Raw genomic sequence first — 20367 nt, forward strand, 5'->3', positions numbered from 1 at the left:
AGGCTAGTAGTAACGCTTCTGGATCAAACAGTATGAACAATTTGATAACTTTTTGAGCATAATTCCAAATTGCTCTCCAGAATGGCTGGATGTATTCAAAATTCCACCAACAATGTATCAGTGTAATATCAGTGTAATTTTATAATAATTCTGTATATATTTTGGAAATGAGGCCTTTATCAGAACTTTTGTAAAAATGTTTTCCCAATTTATTGCTTCCATTCTAATCTTGTCTGCATTAGTTTGGTTTGTACAAAAACTTTTCAATTTGATATAATCAAAATTTTATATTTTGTGATCAATAATGTTCTCTAGTTCCTCTTTGGCCATAGATTCCTTCCTCGTCCACAGGTCTGAGTGGTAAAGTATCCTATGTTCTTCTAATTTATTTATAATCACATTCTTTATGCCCAGGTCATGAACCCATTTTGACCTGATCTTGGTGTATGGTGATAAGTGTAGTCAATGCCTAGTTTCTGCCATATTAAATTCCATTTTTCCCAGCAATTTTTGTCAAATAGTGAGTTCTTATCCCAAAAGGTAAGGTCTTTGGGTTTGTCAAGCAATAGATTACTAAAGTTATTCACTGTTTTGTCCTTTGAACCTAACCTATTTCACTAATCAACTAGTCTATTTCTTAGCCAATATCAAATAGTTTTAGTAACTGCTACTTTATAATATAATTTTAGATCTGGTACAGCTGGGCCACCTTCATTTGATTTCTTTTCATTAATTCCCTAGAAATTCTTGACCTTTGTTTTTCCATATGAACTTTGTTCTTATTTTTTCTAGGTTATTTAAAAAGTTTTGTGGGAGTCTGATTGGTATAGCTCTAAATACATAGATTAGTTTAGATAGTATTGTCATCTTTATTATATTTGCTCACCCTAACCAAAAGCATTTAATATTTTCCAATTAGTTAGATCTGAATTAATTTGTATTGAAAATTTTTTGTAGTTTTGCTCATATAGTTTCTGATTTTCCCTTGGCAGATAGATTCCTAAATATTTTATACTATTGGTAGTTATTTTAAATGTAATTTATCTTTGTAACTCTAACTGTTGGATTTTATTAGTAATATATAAGAATGCTGATGACTTATGTGGGTTTATTTTGTATCCTGCAACTTTGCAAAGGTGTGGCTTCTTTCTAATAGTTTTTTTAGTAGAATCTCTGGGGTTCTCTAAGTATACCATCATATTATCATCATAGAGTGATAATTTGGTTTCCTCATTACTTACTTTAATTCTGTTAATCTTTTTCTCCACTAATTGCCAAAGCTACCATTTCTAATACAATATTGAATAGTAATGGTGATAGTGGGCAACCTTGTTTCACTCCTGATCTTATTGGGAGTGGTTGCAGGTTATCCCCATTACATATGATGCTTACTGATGGTTTTAAATAGATGCTACTGATTAGTTTAAGGAAAAGTCCATTTATTCCTACACTCTCAAGTGTTTTTAATAGGAATGGATGTTGGATTTTATCAAATACTTTTTCTGCATCTATTGAGGTGATCATATGTTTTTTGTTAATTTGGTTATTAATATGGCCAATTAAACTGATAGTTTTCCTAATATTGAACCAGCCCTGCATTCCTGGTATGAATCCTATTTGATTATGGTGTATGATCCTGGGGATGATTTTTTGTAGTCGTTTTGCCAATATCTTATTCAAGACTTTAGCATCAATATTCATTAAGGAGATTGGTCTATAATTTTCCTTCTCTGTTTTCAACCTACCTGTTTTAGTTATCAGTACCATGTCTGTGTCGTAAAAATAATTTGATAGGAGTTCATTCCCTATTTTTTCAAATAGTTTATATAACATTGGAGTTAATTGTTCTTTAAATGATTGGTAGAATTCACCTATAAATCCAACTAGTCCTGGGTATTTTTTCTTATGGAGTTCATTAATAGCTTGTTCTATTTCTTCTATTTCTTTTTCTGAAATGAGATTATTTAAGCAATATATTTCCTCCTCTGTTAATCTGGGAAGCCTATATTTTTGGAGGTAGTCATTCATTTTACATGGGCTATCAAATTTATTAACATAAAGTTGGGCAAAGTAACTCCTTATTATTGCTCTAATTTCCTCTTCATTGGTGGAAAGTTCTCTCTTTTAATTTTTAAGCCAAACAATTTGGTTTTCCTCTTTCCTTTTTTTAAATCAGATTTACCCAAGGTTTATCTTTTTTATTGTTTTTTTTTTTCATCAAACCAACTCTTAGTTTTATTTATTAATTCAGTAGTTTTTTACTTTCAATATTATTGATTTTGCCTTTTAATTTTAGAATTTCAAGTTTAGTATTTGTTTGGAGGGTTTTAATTTGGTCTTTTTCTAGCTTTTTAAGTTGCAAGCCCAATTCATTGATCTTCTTTTTCTCTATTTCATTCAAGTAAGCCTCTAAAGATACAAATTTTCCCCTTATTATTGCTTTGGCTGCATCCTACAAATTTTGGTATGATGTCTCATTGTTGTCATTACATAGAGTGGAATTATTAATTATGCCTATAATTTGCTGTTTCACCCAATCATTCTTTAGGTTGAGATTATTTATTTTCCAATTACTTTTTGGTCTATTTACACCTAAAATTTTTTGTTGAATGTAGTTTTTATTGTATTGTGATCTGAAAAAAAATATTTCTGCCTTCCTGCATTTAATTTTAGGTCTTTATGTCCTAATATATGGTCAATTTTTGTATAGGTTCCATGAACTTCTGAGAAGAAAGCACACTCCTTTCTAAAACCATTCAGTTTTCTCCTGAGATCTATCATACCTAATTTTTCTAATATTCTATTTACCTCCTTAATTTCTTTCTTATTTGTTCTGTGGTTTGAATTATTTAATTCTGAGAGTGCAAGGTTGAGACCTCCCACTATTATGGTTTTGCTGTCTATTTCTTCTTGCAACTCTCTTAATTTCTCCTTTAGGAAGATAGATGCTATACTATTTGGTGCATATGTGTTTAGTATTGATATTGCTTCATTGTCTATGCTTCCCTTTAACAAGATATAGTTTCCTTGCTTATCTCTTTTAATTAGATCAATTTTTGCTTTTGCTTGATCTGAGATAAGGGTGGCTACCCATGCTTTTTTTTTTTTTTTTTTTTTTTTTTTTTTACTTCACCTGAAGTATAATAGATTCTACTCCAGCCTTTTACTTTTACTCTGTGTCTATCTACCTGTTTTAAATGTGTTTCTGTAAATAATATATTGTAGGGTTCTGACTCTTGATCCAGCCTACTGTCCACTTCCGCTTTATGGGAGAGTTCATCCAATTCACATTTATGGTTAAATTTTCTAATTCTGTATTTCCTGCCATCTTATTATCCCCAGATTATACTTTTCTTTTTCTTGCCCTCCTTACCTCCTTTCCCAATATTAAACTTATGCACCCCACTTATGCAGCTCTCTCTCTTTAGGATCACTCCCTCCGCCCCTTAGAATCCCTTCGCCTTTCTTCTACCCTTGCCTTATTACTCTTTTCTTTTTCTCTTTTCCTCTCCCACTTTTTAATGAGGTTAGAGAAGTTTCTCTGTAAAACAAATATGTCAATTATTTTATCTTTGAGCCTACTCTTATGAGAGTAAGATTCACACAATGTTCCTCCCCTCCCTAAATTCCCTCAGATATAGTAGGTTTCTTTTTCTTCTTCATGGGATGTAGTTTCCCTCTTTTTATCTCCCCTTTCCCCTTTTTCTGACACTATCTCCTTTCCATTTCTTCTTCCCTTTTTATGTTGTATCAATAAAATCAAATTATACATGTACTCTTTATTTATATTCACAACAGAAATACAGTTCTCAAGAGTTCTTTTTACCTTTTTTTGCTTCTCTTGCATCCTATGGTTGGAGATCAATTTTTTTTTTGTTTTTATCTGTTTTTTTTTTTTCCTTAGAAATAAAGGGAATTCATCTGTTTCATTAAATGTCCGTCTTCTTCCATGAAAGAAAATACTCAGCTTAGCTGGGTAGTTTATTCTTGGTTGCATTTCAAGTTCTTTTAATGCATATATATATATATATATATATATATATATATATATATATATATATATATATATATATATATATATGTATATATATATATATATATATATATATATAAAAGGGAATAAAGTCTTCTAAATTTATAAATAAAGTAGGGAAATGGGATAAGAATGGGATGAAACTTTTGTGGATTAAGAGGAAAAGGATGATGAGTATAGATTAATGAGAATGTGATAAAAGAGAGAAAGTGTGAAAAGTAACCTTGGAGGCAGGTGTAACGTGGCAACCAGAAGTAACGTGGGAAAGTTAGCAGATCTAGAAAATAATAATAGATACACACAATTCTAGTAATAATGATCATGAGAAATAAGACAAAGGAAGCAATCTTTAAAGTAATTGATGAAAATAAATCTAAAATAAATTTAATCAAAAGACAAAATAGAAAAACTACACTATATGTCAACCATATTATTAAATATTGTTTTAGACTATTTAAAATAACTAGAATGAATAAATGTGAAGTATTGGTGGACTATAGGAAATGAGGAATTGTTAAGCAATAGGTAAATTCTCCTAGAGCCTCCACAGCTATGGATCATAACATTTGAAGGAGTTGCAGGGTAGCCTTTGTTGACACAGATGTTGCAGACTAGGAATGAGCTAAATTGGAGGCAGACAGAAGAGGAGAGAGGTTATACAATGCAATGGCCTCTCAGTCAGAGAGGTCAGAGACCTGCAACTGCCTCTCATTCTTCTTGTATCATCCTTTCACAAGAGGAGATCTGTTCTGGGTTGGATCTCTAGTAACCATTATCAGATGGCTTCCATGTATTCCAACAGCTCTCCCATGTATTCCCACATATTGGTGGACTTAGAAAAATATGGAATGATTTGGATGTATGAAGAATTCTCTCACTTTCAGAGAAACAGGATAAACAAGCATGCTACAGTCTTACATATATGTATATTATGTATATCTTTTTCTATTTTGTTTTTAAGTTTTAAATAAAAACATAAATAATTTTTTTAAATGCTGTCCAGGTCCTTTTTTTTTTTTTTTTTTTTTGATTGTGACTTTCAGTAGTTTCCTAATTCCCTGGATTTTTTTTTTCCCTCAGGTCAGTTGTTCTTTTCAATAAGTTTATTTAATTTTTTTTTTTTTGTGTGTGTGTGTGTGTGTATATATCTGTGTCTGTGTTTATCTATATGTGTACAAGTATATATTCTAACAATATATAATCTTCTATTTTTCATTCATTTGATCTTGTTTGACTAATTCTTGCTGTTTCATAGAATTATTAGCTTCCATTTACTCATTTCAACTGTTTAAGAAATTATTTTCTTCATTTAGCTTTTATATCTTCTTTTCCATTTGTTGAATTCTACTTTTTAAGGAGGTGTTTATTACAATGGATCTTTTCCCATATTTTACCAAGTGTATTTTTAAGGCATTATTTTATTTAGTCAATTTTTATCTTTCTTTTTTCAAGCTCTTGACTCTCTCTTGCATACATCTCAGTTCTTCCCCCAAATTTCTTCTACCTATCTTGTGTGACTTTCAAAATCCTTTTTGAGTTCTTCCAAAAAGGCTTTGAAACTAATTGGTGGTTCTCCTGAGCGACTGAGAAAGCTCAGATTGAGAGCTAGAGAAGACAAGCAGACTGGAGGCTGAAAAAGCACAAAGCCCTTATACTCAGATTCATTCATCCTATCTCACACCCCCATGGTGGCACACTTTCCTCCTTAGTTTCTCCACTGAAACAAAGACTCCAGAAGGCCTTTAAAAAAACTAATTGGGTCCCAGGAAAAGAGACAAGACTTTGAAGGAAATAATAAAGGATTTGGGCTTTAACCCCTGGCTACTCTTGTGGTAATTACTGAACTGAAATGAAGGCTGCCCCAGAGACCCCAAGAAAACCAAACCAAAAAATTACAAAAAGTTTCGTTAATTCTTTGATCATAAATACCGCCCTTCTTCAAACATCTGAAAATATAGGTAAATTATCCCTTCCTGTTCTAATATGTTTATGATATCACCTTTTATGACCAAATCATGAACCCATTTTGACATTTTTTAGTATGGAATGTGTTATGCCAAGTTTCTGACATATTATTTTCCAATTTTCCCAGTGATTTTTGTGAAATAGTGAATTCTTATCCCAGAAGTTAGAATTTGGGGTTTGTCAAATATTATATTATTATAGTCATTCATTATAGTAACCTATTTTTCTGTTTCACTATTTCATTTTTTAGCCAATTTTTGATGACTGCTGCTTTTTTATAGTTTCAGATTTGGCATTACTAGCCCACCTCCTTTGTATTTTTCATTAATCCCCTTAATATTCTAGATCATTTGTTCTTTCTGATGAATTTTGTTATAATTTTTTCTAGTTCTGTAAATTTTTTTTTTCACAATTTGATTGGTATAGCATTGAATAAGTAGAACAATTTGGCCATAATTGTAATTTTTATTCTATTAACTCACCCTACTTATGAGGAATTGATATTTTCCCAGTTGTTTAGATTTGACTTTATTTATGTGAGAAGTATTTTATAATTGTGTTTATATAGTTCTTGAGTTTGTCTTAGCAGGTAGATACCCCATATTTTAGTTTTGTACAATTATTTTAAATGGAATTTCTCTCTCTCTCTCTCTCTCTCTCTCTCTCTCTCTCTCTCTCTCTCTCTCTCTCTCTTTTGTTGTTGTTGAGGCAATTGGGGTTAAGTGACTTGCCTTGAGTCACACAGCTAAAAAGTGTTAAGTTTCTGAGGCCAGATTTGAACTCAAGTCCTCCTGACTTCAGGGTCAGTACATTATCGCACTACCTAATGGCCTCAGGAATTTATCTTTTTTATGTCTTTCTATAACGTTTGTCAGTAATATTAAAAAAAAAAAAACTTTTCTACTTTACAAATAATGTTTCCTGTTGGTTTTAAATAGATGTTGTTTATAATTTTAAGGAAAGCTTCCTTTATCCCTCTTCTCTCCAGTGTTTTCCTGATCTATTGAGATTATCTTAGAGTTTCTGTTGTTTTGTTATTGATATGGTCCATTATGGAAATAGTTTTACTGATATTGAATCAAGAGTGCATTCTTGATATAAATCTCAGTTGGTGGTAGAGTATTATCCAGGTGATAAGTTTCTGTAATGTGCTAATATTTTATTTAAAATGTTTGCATCAATATTCATTAGGGTGATTGAGCTGTAATTTTCTTACTATTTTGGCTCTTCCTTGTTTAGGTATGAGTACCATATTTGTGTCATAAAAAGAAATTTCCAGGACTACTTCTTTGCATAATTTTTCAAATATTTTACATAGTATTGGGATTAATTGTTCTTTAATTGTTTGGTAGAATTCGCTTGCAAATCCATCCAGCTCTCAAGAATTATTTTCTTTTTCTTTTTCTTTTCTTTTTTTTTTTTTAGGGAGTCCATTGATGGGTCTGTTTAATTTATTTTTCTAGAATGAGACTATATATAAGAAATTTATTTAGATTGTGAGACTTGATAGCATACAGTTCATGAAAATGCATTCTAATTCTTGTTTTAATTTATCTTTTATTAGTGATAAATTCATATTTTTCATTTTTGATATTGATGATTCAATTTTTTTCTTCCTTTTTCTAATCAAATTAACCCAAGATTTGTTTATTTTGTTGATTTCCTTATAAATCCAGCTCTTAAGTTTTATTAATTAGTTCATTTATTTTCTTAGTTTCTGTTTTTTTTTTTTTTTAATATCTTTCTTGAATTTCAGAATTTCTAATTTGGTATTTAATTGGGGAATTTAAATTTGTTGTTTTTCTAGCTTTTTTAGTTGTATGCTCCATTCACTGATATCTACTTTCTCTATTTTATTCATGTAATTATAAAGAGATATAAAATTTCCCTTAAAAACTACTTTTGCTATATTTGATAGGTTTTGGTATTTTTTTCTTATTATTATCATTCTCTTGGATGAAATTATGGATTATTTCTGTGATTTTTTGCTTGACCTACTTAATCCTTATAATTAGACTATTTGATTTCCAATTGGTATGTAGTCTATCATTCTCTGGCCCTTTACTGAATATAATATAATAATATAATTAATATAGAATATAATTTTATTGTATCATGTCCTGAAAAGGAGATATTTGCTAATTTCTGACTTTCTGCATTTGATGATTGTGAGGTTTTTATGCCCAAATATTTGGTCATTTTTTTGTGTGTAGGTACCATTTATTGTCAAGAAATGGTGTATTCCTTTCTGTTACTTTTCCATTTTTATTCAGAGGTATAGCATATTTAGATTTTCTCAGTTTCTATTAACTACCTAGCTTCTTTCTTGCTTATTTGTGGTTAGATTTATCTGATTATTAGAGAGGAATATTAATAACTCCTTAGTACAGTTTTGCTCTCTATTTTCTTCCATTAACTGGATTAAAATTTTCTTGAGGAATCTGCTTGCTCTACTACTTAATGCATATATATGTAGTATCATTACTACTTCATTGTTTATGATATCCTTTTTTAAAATGTACTTTCCTTCCTTATCTCTTGTAATAGATCTACTTTTACTTTTGCTTTATCTTAGATTAGAATTGCTAGGGCTGCTGTTTTTGCTTTATCTGAAGCATAAATTCTACTCTAGCCTTTTACATGTATTCTGTATGTATCTCTCTATTTCAAATGTTTTTTTTAAACAACATATTATAGAATTCTTTTTTTTAATCTACTTTGTTTTTGTTTTATTGGAGAGTTTATCCCATTCATATTCATAGTTATGATTATCAGTTCTGTAATTTCCTACATCCTATTTTCTCCCCTGTATTTACTTTTGCTCTCTCTTTATACTCTATCCCTCATTAATAGTGTTTTGTTTTTAACCCATGCCATCCACTACCGGCCCTATCTTCTATCACACCTTTTTCTTCTCTAACCCCTTTCTCCTGTGTTTCTACCCTCCCTTCTATTCAGCCACTCCTTTTTTTTTCTTTCTCCTCCTTTATAGGGTAAGATAAATTACTATACCCAATTTAATGATCAAGCTATTCCCTCTTCAATCCAAAATCAATGAGATCAAGCTTCAGACAATGCTCATCATCCTACCTTTTTTCCCTAGATAATTATAGGTCTTTTGTACCTCTTAATGAAATCTAATTTGTCTCCTTATAACTGCCCTTTCCTCTTCTCCCAGTATAGTTCCTTTTCCCACCTCTTGATGTTTTTTTCTTTGATATCATCACATCAAAGTCCATTCACAGTCACATCCTTCATCCATGTGATGCCCCTCTAACTTCTCCAATAACTTCCCCAAGAGTTACAGATATTTTCCCATGTAGTAATGTAAACTGTTTAACCTTTAAATAACATACAGTTCTTCTGGTTAAATTTTTATTGTTTGTGTCTTGTGTTTAAAGATCATATTTTCTGTGTAGTTCTTGTTTTTTCTTTTTTTTTCCATTTTGTTTATATTTTTATTTTTATGTAGGGAAAAATCAAACATACATTTAACCCAATTTGGTTGGAAGTTTTTTAGCTTTGGCCTTTTCCAGCTTGGCAATACAAGCCACTGATTTTGGACCTAGGACATTGCCACCCCAGTGATGATGGATCTCATCATATCTGTCATTGTAATTGGTTTTGATGGCTTCTACCAGCTTAGCTAGGGCTCCTTTATCTTCAGGGTTAATCTGTGTGAAGTCAATGCTTTTGCAATTTTTTTGGTGAAATAAGTGACCCAGTCTGCCTTTGCCTTTGATAATACAGTAAGGAACCCCCATTTTCCTTCACAAAGCAGGTAGGAAGATCACCAGCTCAATGGGGTCCACATCATGTGTAATCACTACCAACTGTGCTTTCTTGTTTTCTACCAGGGTAATAACAGTGTTAACACCTGTTATGAAGACAGGTGGTCTCTTAGTGGGGGCATTTCCTTTGCCTGCAGCTTTTTGTTCAGCCCTACTCAGAAGCCTTTGCTTCTTTTCTTATTTTGTCTCAGGTCTGTATTTGTGAGCTAGTTTAAGCAGTTGAGTAGCTGTCTGACGATCTAAAGCCTGGATGAACTGGCTGATTGATGGTGGCACTTTCAAATATTTGTAATGGATATTTGATGCTGAATTCTAATGTATCAAGGCCATTTGACAAATTGAGTAAGGTCCTGATTGGGCTGGATGTCCTGACCAATGCCAAAGTTTTGGGGCCGCTTTTCAAACAAAGGATTGACCACTTTCTTGGCCTCTTGCTTCTTTACAACAGCAGGGGCTAGAGCCACTTTCTTCCCCTTGGCCTTCTTCCCTTTGGGCATCTTGGCCAGAAGAATGACAAAGAATTCTTGTTTTTTCAATAGAAGTGATTGAAAATCTCTTTCTCCATTGAAGATTCATCTTCCCTGAAAGATGTTGCTCAGTCTAGGTGGGTAATTAATTCTTGGTTGTAACCCCAGGTTCTTTGCCTTCCAGAATATGGTGTTTCATGCCCACCAATCCTTTATTGTAGACAGTCAGATCCTGGGTAATCCTGATTGATGCTCCTTGATACTTGAATTGCTTTTGTTTGGCAGCTTGCAGTATTTTTATTTTTTCTCTTTGAGAATGCAACAATGTTCTTTAGGATTTTCCTTGTGGGATCTCTTTCTAGAGGTGATGAAGGAATTTTTTTCAATGAATATTCCTCTTCTGTTTCTAATATTTTGGGGCAGTTTCCCTTGATGATTTCATGAAGAATGGTATCTAGGTTTTTTTTTTTGTTTGTTTTTTTGTTTTGGTTTATTATGCTTTGTTTTGTTTTTTGTCATGGCCTTCAGGTAGATTACTGACTTTTAAAGTGTCTCTCCTCAACATATTTTCCAAATCAACTGTTTGTTTGTTTGTTTTTTTTTTCCCTATGAAGTAGTTTACATTTTCTTTCATTTTTTCAGTCTTTTAATCTCTTTGATTGCTTCTTGATGTCTCAGAGAGCCATTAGATTCCATTTGCCCACTTTAGTTTTTAATTCATGATTTTCTTCAGTTAGTTTTTATGTCCTTTTTTCCATTTGATTAATTTTAGTTTTCAAGGTATTGTTTTCTTCAGTAGTTTTGTTTTGTTTTTTGCATTGGGCCAATTGGATTACCTTCCTTTTCCAGGCTGTGGACTCTTGCATACCTCTAATGTCTTTTCTCATTTTTACTTCTACCTCTCTTATTTTCTTCTTAAAGTTTTTCCCCCTGAGGTAATTGGGGTTAAGTGACTTGGTCAGGGTCACATAGTTCTTAAAGCCTTTTATAAACATTTCCAAGAAGCCTGTTTGATCTTGAGACTAAAGCATATCACTTTGAGATTTCCTCTGTAGATACTTTGTCTTCATCTGAGTTTGTATTTTGTTCTGTCCTGCCACCATAATTGCTTTCTATGATCGAAGTTCTTTTCTATTTCTTGTTCATTTTCTTTTTTTTTTTTCTTTTGTATTTCCTCTTTTCTTTTCACTTTTGTGATCTAGCTCTGCTCCTGGAGTAAATGGGGCACTTTCCCAAACTACTCATGCAGCTCTGAGTCTTAGCTTTGAGAACAAGGTGGCCTTGGGTTTGCAGAGGTAGTTTTGCCTATTCTTTCCAAGAAACAGTCTGGTTTCCAAGAATTTACCTTCCGAGCTCAATGGGCTGCCCTATTGGTTTGCTCCACTACTAAGCCAGGACCAAGAGTCTCAATTTCAGATCTGCTGTAATTAAGACCATCTCAATGACTTTCTCAGGCTCTGTCTGAACTGAGCAGAACATCCATTTTCATCCCAGTGAGGCTAACCTTTCTTGAAGTTTTCCCAAACAATCTTGAGCTGAAGGTGGATTCATTTCATCAGACCCTGTTAAGAAGCTTGGTTTCATGTGGTTTTCAAGAGAAACTGTGACAGCTCAACCAGCTTCCTGGCTTCACTATGCCATCTTGGTTCCACCCCCAGAAGTCCATAACACAGAATATAATATTTTGTCCAATTGTAAAACAGACCATGATTTTATGCATTGTTCTTTACCACTCTATTTTGGATCTAAATATTATAAAAGCATTAAAATAAGATATAAATGATAATTACATTCCAATACATTATGCCTAATTATATCATGTTGTTTTATATTATGTTATATGATGTCAAATTATAACTAAACATAAGGGGAAAATTGCTTAGCAGAATTCCAATATCAATCAACTTTATATCCAGTTCTATTTTATAAGGAAATATATATCTTGGGGTACATGGAGCAAAAAAAAATGAAACAAGGATCACTTTGTATATTTAAATGTACAATTATTCCTATGTAATTTCTATGTATTAATTAATGTGTGTTCCTTTTACTTAAACCTATTCTTATGCCCAATTAATCATTGAAGTAGTAGGCATTATGTTAATTTCTGAGGATACAAAGAAAAAAAATAAAGTTGGCCCTTTTCTCAATATGCTTACATTGAATTGATGAAGGAATACAGACAAAATAACAAGATAATTTTGAGATGATTGGAAAAGAATCAGATGTGAAACTGGAGTGAATCCCTAATACCAGGAAAAGCATATAGGTGGGTCATATAATGCTATGTGAGAAATAATTATGGTAGAAGGATTTAAAAATGATGAAACTGTAAAGATGTGTTGGAAACTGGCTAGCAAGGACTTTAAATAACAAATAGAAGCATTAATATCACACCTAAGGGGTAATATTAGGTGTTGGAGTCTATTCCTTAGAGAGTGATATGGTCAGATTTGATCCAGTTTTGACAGAGATTTAAAACCATTACAATCTTTCTCATCCCTTTAATGACAGGAAGTGAATTTGGAATCACGTGTCTTCTGTTTATAAATGGAAGTAAAATAAACATGCAACTTTTCTTTTTTAGGCTCTAATCAACTCTGCCTGTCACATATCACCAGATAATTTAATTTTAACCAATGAGGAGTGTTTTCTGCAAATTAGAGTTTCAGTTACAAATTTTGGAATGATAAGTCCAGAACCAGATTATTCTATTCTTCTCAATAGTCATTTATTACGTGTCTACTATGTATTAGGCACTGTGCCCTAGCTTTGTGGAACACAGCTGATGAGAAAAGAAACAAAAATGAAAACTTTACTTGTCTTCATGAAACAAAAATTTCATTGGAATAATTGTGTACAAGTAAACAAATCTAAAATAAATGAGGGAGAAAAGAAAGAAAATAGAGACAGAGAGACAAACACAGACACAGAGATAAACACAGAAAAACACACAGAGAGACAGAGACAGAGAAAGACAGAGAGACGAAGACAGAAGAGAGAGAGAGAGAGAGAGAGAGAGAGAGAGAGAGAGAGAGACAGAAAGAGCGAAAGAGAAACACAGACACAGAGAGACAGAGACAGAGAAGATAAAGACAGAAACAGTTGACAAAGAGAGAGAGACAAAAAGAGAGAGAGAGAAGAAGAAAAAGAAGAAGAAGAAGAAGAAGAAGAAGAAGAAGAAGAAGAAGAAGAAGAAGAAGAAGAAGAAGAAGAAGAAGAAGAAGAAGAAGAAGAAGAAGAAGAAGAAGAAGAAGAAGAAGAAGAAGAAGAAGAAGAAGAAGAAGAAGATGATGATGATGATGATTTGGGAGATGAGAGATAAAGTGGTAGATAGTATTATCCTGGACACAAATAAGTGAATCAATTGGTAAAGGATGAAAGCCTTAAAAGGAAGTAGATATTCCAAATAATTAAAATAAGAGGGAGATTACTACACATGTGAGTACAGTCTATGCAATAATGTAGAAAATTTATTACAGGTGTTCCTATTATCCTAGACTTTGAAAAAACAAAGTGTGTTGAAGTCAGTGAGCTGGGGGAAGTAGGGAAGGAGGAAAAAAATATGATCAGATTCACATGACAAAAATTAGGGGAAAAGACATCAAAAGTTCAGAGAAAATGGGGATATAGAGTTTAAAAGATAATATAGGATTTACAACAATGAAGTCTACTTAGTCTCCAAAACATCGTAATGAGTGAAAAAAGTGTTATTCATTTTTAGCAAACCAACATAGCTGCACATAGAGATATTTAATGAGCTTACATTTTATTTTATTTTATTTTATTTTTATTTTTTTATTATATTTTTTATAATATTATCCCTTGTATTCATTTTTCCAAATTATCCTCCCCTCCCTCTACTCCCCCCCCACCCGATGACAGGCAATCCCATACATTTTACATGTGTTACAATATAACCTAGATACAATACATGTGTGTAAATACCATTTTCTTGTTGCACAATAACCATTAGATTCTGAAGGTACATGTAACCTGGGCAGACAGACATTAGTGCTAACAATTGACATTCACTTCCCAGTGTTCCTTCTCTGGGTGTAGCTACCTCTGTCCATCATTGATCAACTGGAAGTGAGTTGGATCTTCTTTATGTTGAAGATTTCCACTTCCATCAGAATACATCCTCATACAGTATTGTTGTTGAAGTGTATAGTGATCTTCTGGTTCTGCTCATTTCACTCAGCATCAGTTGATGTAAGTCTCTCCAAGCTTCTCTGTATTCGTCCTGCTGGTCATTTCTTACAGAGCAATAATATTCCATAACCGTCATATACCATAATTTACCCAACCATTCTCCTACTGATGGACATCCATTCATCTTCCAGTTTCTAGCTACAACAAAAAGAGCTGCCACAAACATTTTGGCACATACAGGTCCCTTTCCGCTCTTTAGTATTTCTTTGGGATATAAGCCCAGTAGTAGTACTGCTGGGTCAAAGGGTATGCACAGTTTGATAACTTTGGGCATAGTTCCGAATTGCTCTCCAGAATGGCTGGATTCTTTCACAACTCCACCAACAATGTATTAGTGTCCCAGTTTTCCCACATCCCCTCCAATATTCATCATTATTTGTTCCTGTCATCTTAGCCTATCTGACAAGTATGTAGTGGTATCTCAGAGTTGTCTTAATTTGCATTTCTCTGATCAGTAGTGATTTGGAACACTCTTTCATATGAGTGGATATAGTTTCAATTTCATCATCTGAGAATTGTCTGTTCATATCCTTTGACCATTTATCAATTGGAGAATGGATTGGTTTCTTATAAATTAGGGTCAGTTCTCTATATATTTTGGAAATGAGACCTTTGTCAGAACCTTTACTTTTAAAAATATTTTCTCAATTTGTTACTTCCCTTCTAATCTTGTTTGCATTAGTATTGTTTGTTCTCCTCTGGTCATAAATTCCTTTCTCCTCCACAGGTCTGAGAGGTAGACTATTTTCTGTTTCTTTAATCTATTTATTATCTCATTCTTTATGCCTAAATCATGGACCCATTTTTATCTTATTTTGGTATATGATGTTAAGTGTGGATCCATATCTAATTTCTGCCATACTAATTTCCAGTTTTCCCAACAGTTTTTTCCAAATAATTAATTTTTATCCCTAATGTTGGTATCTTTGGGTTTATCAAAGATTAGATTGTTATAGATGTACCCTTTTTTGTCCTTTGTATCTAATCTGTTCCACTGATCTACCGGTCTATTTCTTAGCCAATACCAAATGATTTTGGTGACTGCTGCTATATAATATAGCTTTAGATCAGGTACACTTAGACCACCTTCCTCTGAGTTTTTTTTTTCATTAGTTCCCTTGCAATACTCGACCTTTTATTCTTCCATATGTATTTTGTTGTTATTTTTTCTAGGTCATTAAAATAGTTTCTTGGGAGTCTGATTGGTATAGCACTAAATAAATAGATTAGTTTGGGGAGTATTGTCATCTTTATTATATTCGCTCAATCTATCCAAGAGCACTGAATGTCTTTCCAATTATTTAAATCTGACTTTATTTTTGTGGCAAGTGTTTTGTAATTTTTCTCATATAATTCCTGACTTTTCTTTGGTAGATGGATTCCCAAATACTTTATACTCTCAACATTTGTTTGGAATGGAATTTCTCTTTGTATCTCTTGCTGTTGCTTTTTGTTGGTGATGTATAAAAATGAGCTTACATTTTAAAAGGACACATAGAAAAGTTGGAAATAGGGTCACATTACCAAGGAAGTATTACAAAGAATAGTTCAGAACTCAAGAAATACATCAAAAAGGGCAAAGCTCACAATAAGTTGGGACTAAGGGAAACTACTTAGAACAACAACAACAACAAAAAGACATTTATTGGTATTCTCTGAATAAAGAAGGGATAGGTCACTTGCAGAAAAATCCTTGAAATTAATAGATAATACTGAATCTTAAAGTACTCATCGCTTTTCTAACTTTTTCTTAAGAAAAAAATACACTTCAAAATTGTAAATTGTAAAATAGATGACACAAATAAAAAATTAAAGCTCAAGTTAAGTAATGAAGTAATATCTAAGTAGAGGTTGTAGTACAGTGAAAAGGATGATGAACTTATGTGATGATAAGATCAGCTTCTATTTATACTATTCTCTAAATATATTATATTGGGGGCGGAGCCAAGATGGTGGAGAAGATACATGCAAATTTGTAAGCTCCCTTCTTCCCTCATTACCAATTAGTTAAATCATCCTCAAAAATAACACTGGACTGATAGAAACCCCAAGGATTAGAAGCACAACATACCAGCTGAAGAGAATCTGGAATTTCAACAGAAAAGTTCAGTTCTAAGGGGAGGAAGAAAAAAGGCAAGATAGACAATTAGGTGCTAGCACATTGTGCCAATGGGGCTGGGGAGAACTCTGGGATCAGAGAAGCCACTGAGATAGAGGAATCTGACACTGGCTGTTAGCTCTTCTCTGCTTATAAAACAGCAGTTCAGAAGAGAAATCAAGCCACTTTAAAATATAAAGCTAGATCCTAGAACCACCCCAATCAGGAAGTGACCTAACAGATTTTGGCAGGGCTGTGAAGCTGCCTTCTACTGTCCCAAGCTTCACCTTGGGGTAGTTAAGAGCCTGAACAGCAAGGACACAGCCCAAGGCAATATCTAATCCACATAGGGCCAGGATTGGTCTGAGGCTGTGTTACTCTAGCAGCTGCACAATTCCCAGAGAAGCGGAACTCCCAGAGAAGCAGAAAATTTGCAGTAGGGACCGTGGTTTATTTTGAGTGCAGGGGCTTTTTACCTCAGCTGCTGATATCCACGCCCCACGGAATCCATTGGCTGGGCTTTGTGTCCCTTTTACTGTTCAGTCTTAAACTCAGGGCAGTTGCTAGGACACAAAGCAAGGGTCCAGCCATATTGCCTCTGAGGCATTTCCCGGGAGGGGGAGGGGAACTCTCTCCCAGAGCTCTTTCCTACCTCAGGCACAGGAGCCACTGCATCCAACCGATCTGGGAGGAAGCTGGTAAATAAATAAATAAATAAACTTCTTACCCCAAGGGCAGACACCAACAGATTTTTAACAACGAATAAAAGCAGAAGAGAATGATTGATTCCTTCTACACAGAAAGAGTGGGTATCCAACCCCAAGGAAGGAATCAGCAGAAAGTCAGCAGATAACACTCTAAAGGGGAACAATACCTGTCTCCTATCACATAACTCTCTCCTAGAAGAGACTATTAAAAAGTTAAGAGAGTTTGAAGAAAAATGGGAAAAGGAAAGAGAAGCTTTGATAGAGAATAACAATATCCTGAAGTTTGAGTTGGAAAAAATAAAGAATTCACAGGAGATGCAGGGAAACAAAATTTGTGAATTAGAAAAGGTTAAAAAATCACAGGAAAGTAGGATTCCTGAATTGGAAAATATAAAAAAAGCCTCAAGAAAGTAGGATTTATAAATTGGAAAAAGAAAATAACTCTCTGAAAAAAATTAGGGAAATGGAAAAAAAAATCAATAGTCTAAAATAATTCATTTAAAAACTCAGTTGGGCATATAAAAAAAGAAATAAAAAATGTGAATGAAGAAAATAACTCATTAAAAATCAGGACAGAACAAATAGAAATGAATGATACATTGAGAACCCAAGAATCAGTCAAACCAAAAAAAAAAAAAAAAAAAAAAAATGAAAAGCTGGAGAATAATGGCAAATACTTACTGGGGAAATGTATAGACCTGAAAATAGATCTAGGAGAGATAATCTGAGGATCATTGGACTTCCCGAAATCTATGACCAAAAAAAGAGCCTAGATTCTATTTTACAGGAAATCATCAAAGAGAACTGTCCAGAGATAATAGAAACAGAAGGGAAAATAGGCGTTGAAAGAATCCATCGAACTCCTTCTGAAAAAGAACCTAAAAAAGAATTCCACGGAACACTGTGGCTAAGCTGCAGAAAGACCAAACAAAGGAAAAAAAATATTGCAAGCACTTAGAAAAAAGCAATTCAAATATGAAGGAGCCACAATAAGGGTCACTCAAGATCTGTCTGCCTCCACATTAAAAGATTTAAGGGTGTGGAACCTGATATTCTGAAAGGCAAAAGATAAAGGATTGCAACCAAGAATAAAATGCCCAGCTAAGTTTAGCATTTTCTTCCATGGAAGAAGATGTTCATTTAATGAAACAGAGGAATTCCATTTGTTTCTAAGAAAAAAACCAAACTTAAACAAAAAATTTGATCTACATCCACAAGACTGAAGAGAAACAGAAAAAGGTAAAAAGAACTCTTGAGAACTGTATCTCTGTTGTGGATATATAGAAAGTCCACATGGATAATTTGATTTTACTGATATAAAAAAAAGGGGGAGTAGTAAAGGGAAGGGGGTAGTATCAGAAAGAGGGGAAGGAATGATAAAAAGAGGAAAACTATATCCCAGGAAGAGGAACAGAAAATATACCATATCTGAGGGAATTTAGAGTGGGGGAGAAATATTGTGTGTGTGAATCTTACTCTCATTAGAGAAGGCTCAAAGAGTAAATAATTGACATATTTGTTTTTCAGAGAATTTTCTCTCACCTCATTAAAAGGGGGGAGAGGAAAAGGGAAAAGGAAAAGGGGAATAAGGGAAGGGTACAAGAAAAGGGAAGGGATTTGGAAGGAGGGGGAGGGATTATAAAAAGGGAGGGCTGCACGTCACAAGTGGGGTCTATAAATTAAATATTGGGGAGGGGGGTCAAGGGAAAAAAGCATAATCTGGGAATAATATGATGGCAGGAAATACAGAATTAGTAATTTTAACTGTAAATGTGATGGGATGAACTCTCCCATCAAATGGAGATGGATAGCAGACTGAATCAAAAGTCATAACCCTACAATATGTTGTTTACAGGAAACACACTTAAAGCAGGGAAACACATACAGAGTAAAGGTAAAAGTTTGGAGCAGAATCTATTATGCTTCAGGTAAAGCCAAAAAAGCAGGGGTAGCCATTCTTATCTCATATCAAGCAAAATCAGAAATTGATCTAATTAAAAGAGATAAGGAAAGAAACTATATCCTACTAAAAGGTAGCATAAACAATGAAGCCATATGAATACTAAACACATATGCAGCAAGTGGTATAGCATCTAACTTTCTAAAGGAAAAGTTAAGAGAGTTTCAAGAAGAAATAGACAGTAAAACTATAATAGTGGGAGATCTCAACCTTGCACTCTCAGATTTAGACAAATCAAACCAACAAACAAATAAGAAAGAAATTTAAAAAGTAAATAGAATATTAGAAAAACTAAGTATGATAGACCTTTGGAGAAAACTGAATGGTGATAGAAAGGAATATACTTTCTTCTCAGCAGTTCATGGAACCTATACAAAAATTGAACATATATTAGGACATAAAGATCTCAAAATTAAATTTAGGAATGCAGAAATAATAAATGCCTTCTTCTCAAATCACAATGCAATAAAAGCTACATTCAGTAAGAAGTTAGGGGTAAATAGACCAAAAAGTAATTGGAAACTGAATAATATCATCTTAAAGAATGACTGGGTGAAACAGCAAATTATAGAAACAATTAATAATTTCACCCAAGATAATGACAATGATGAGACATCATACCAAAATCTGTGGGATGCAACTAAAGCGGTAATAAGGGGAAATTTTATATCTTTAGAGGCTTATTTGAAGAAAATAGAGAAAGAGAAGATTAACGAATTGGGCCTGCAACTTAAACAGCTAGAAAAAGACCAAATTAAAACCCCCAACCAAAAATCAAACTTGAAATACTAAAATTAAAAGGAGAAATCAATAATATTGAAAATAAAACAAAACAAAAAAAAAAACTATTGAATTAATAAATAAAACCAAGAATTGGTTTTATAAAAAAGCCAATAAAATAGATAAACCTTTGGTAAATCTGATCAGAAAAATGAAAGAGGAAAATAAAATTGTTAGTCTTAAAAATGAAAAGGGGGATCTTTCCACCAATGAAGAGGAAATTAGGGAAATGAGTTACTTTGCCCAACTTTATGCCAATAAATTTGATAACTTAAGTGAAATGGATGACTTTCTCCAAAAAATATAGGCTTCCTAGATTAACAGAGGAGGAGATAAATTGCTTAAATAGTC

The 20367-nt window shown here is 33.0% G+C and overlaps 1 protein-coding gene and 1 pseudogene across 1 annotated transcript in view; both read right to left on the reverse strand.

The window, feature by feature from the left end:
• DPP10 (dipeptidyl peptidase like 10) overlaps positions 1 to 20367 on the reverse strand; it is an 887847-nt gene that overhangs the window by 447752 nt on the left and 419728 nt on the right.
• LOC141561804 (large ribosomal subunit protein eL8 pseudogene) lies at positions 7784 to 13169 on the reverse strand (annotated as a pseudogene).

Source organism: Sminthopsis crassicaudata, chromosome 3 (assembly GCF_048593235.1).
Source record: "Sminthopsis crassicaudata isolate SCR6 chromosome 3, ASM4859323v1, whole genome shotgun sequence".
Taxonomy (NCBI): Eukaryota; Metazoa; Chordata; class Mammalia; order Dasyuromorphia; family Dasyuridae; genus Sminthopsis; species Sminthopsis crassicaudata.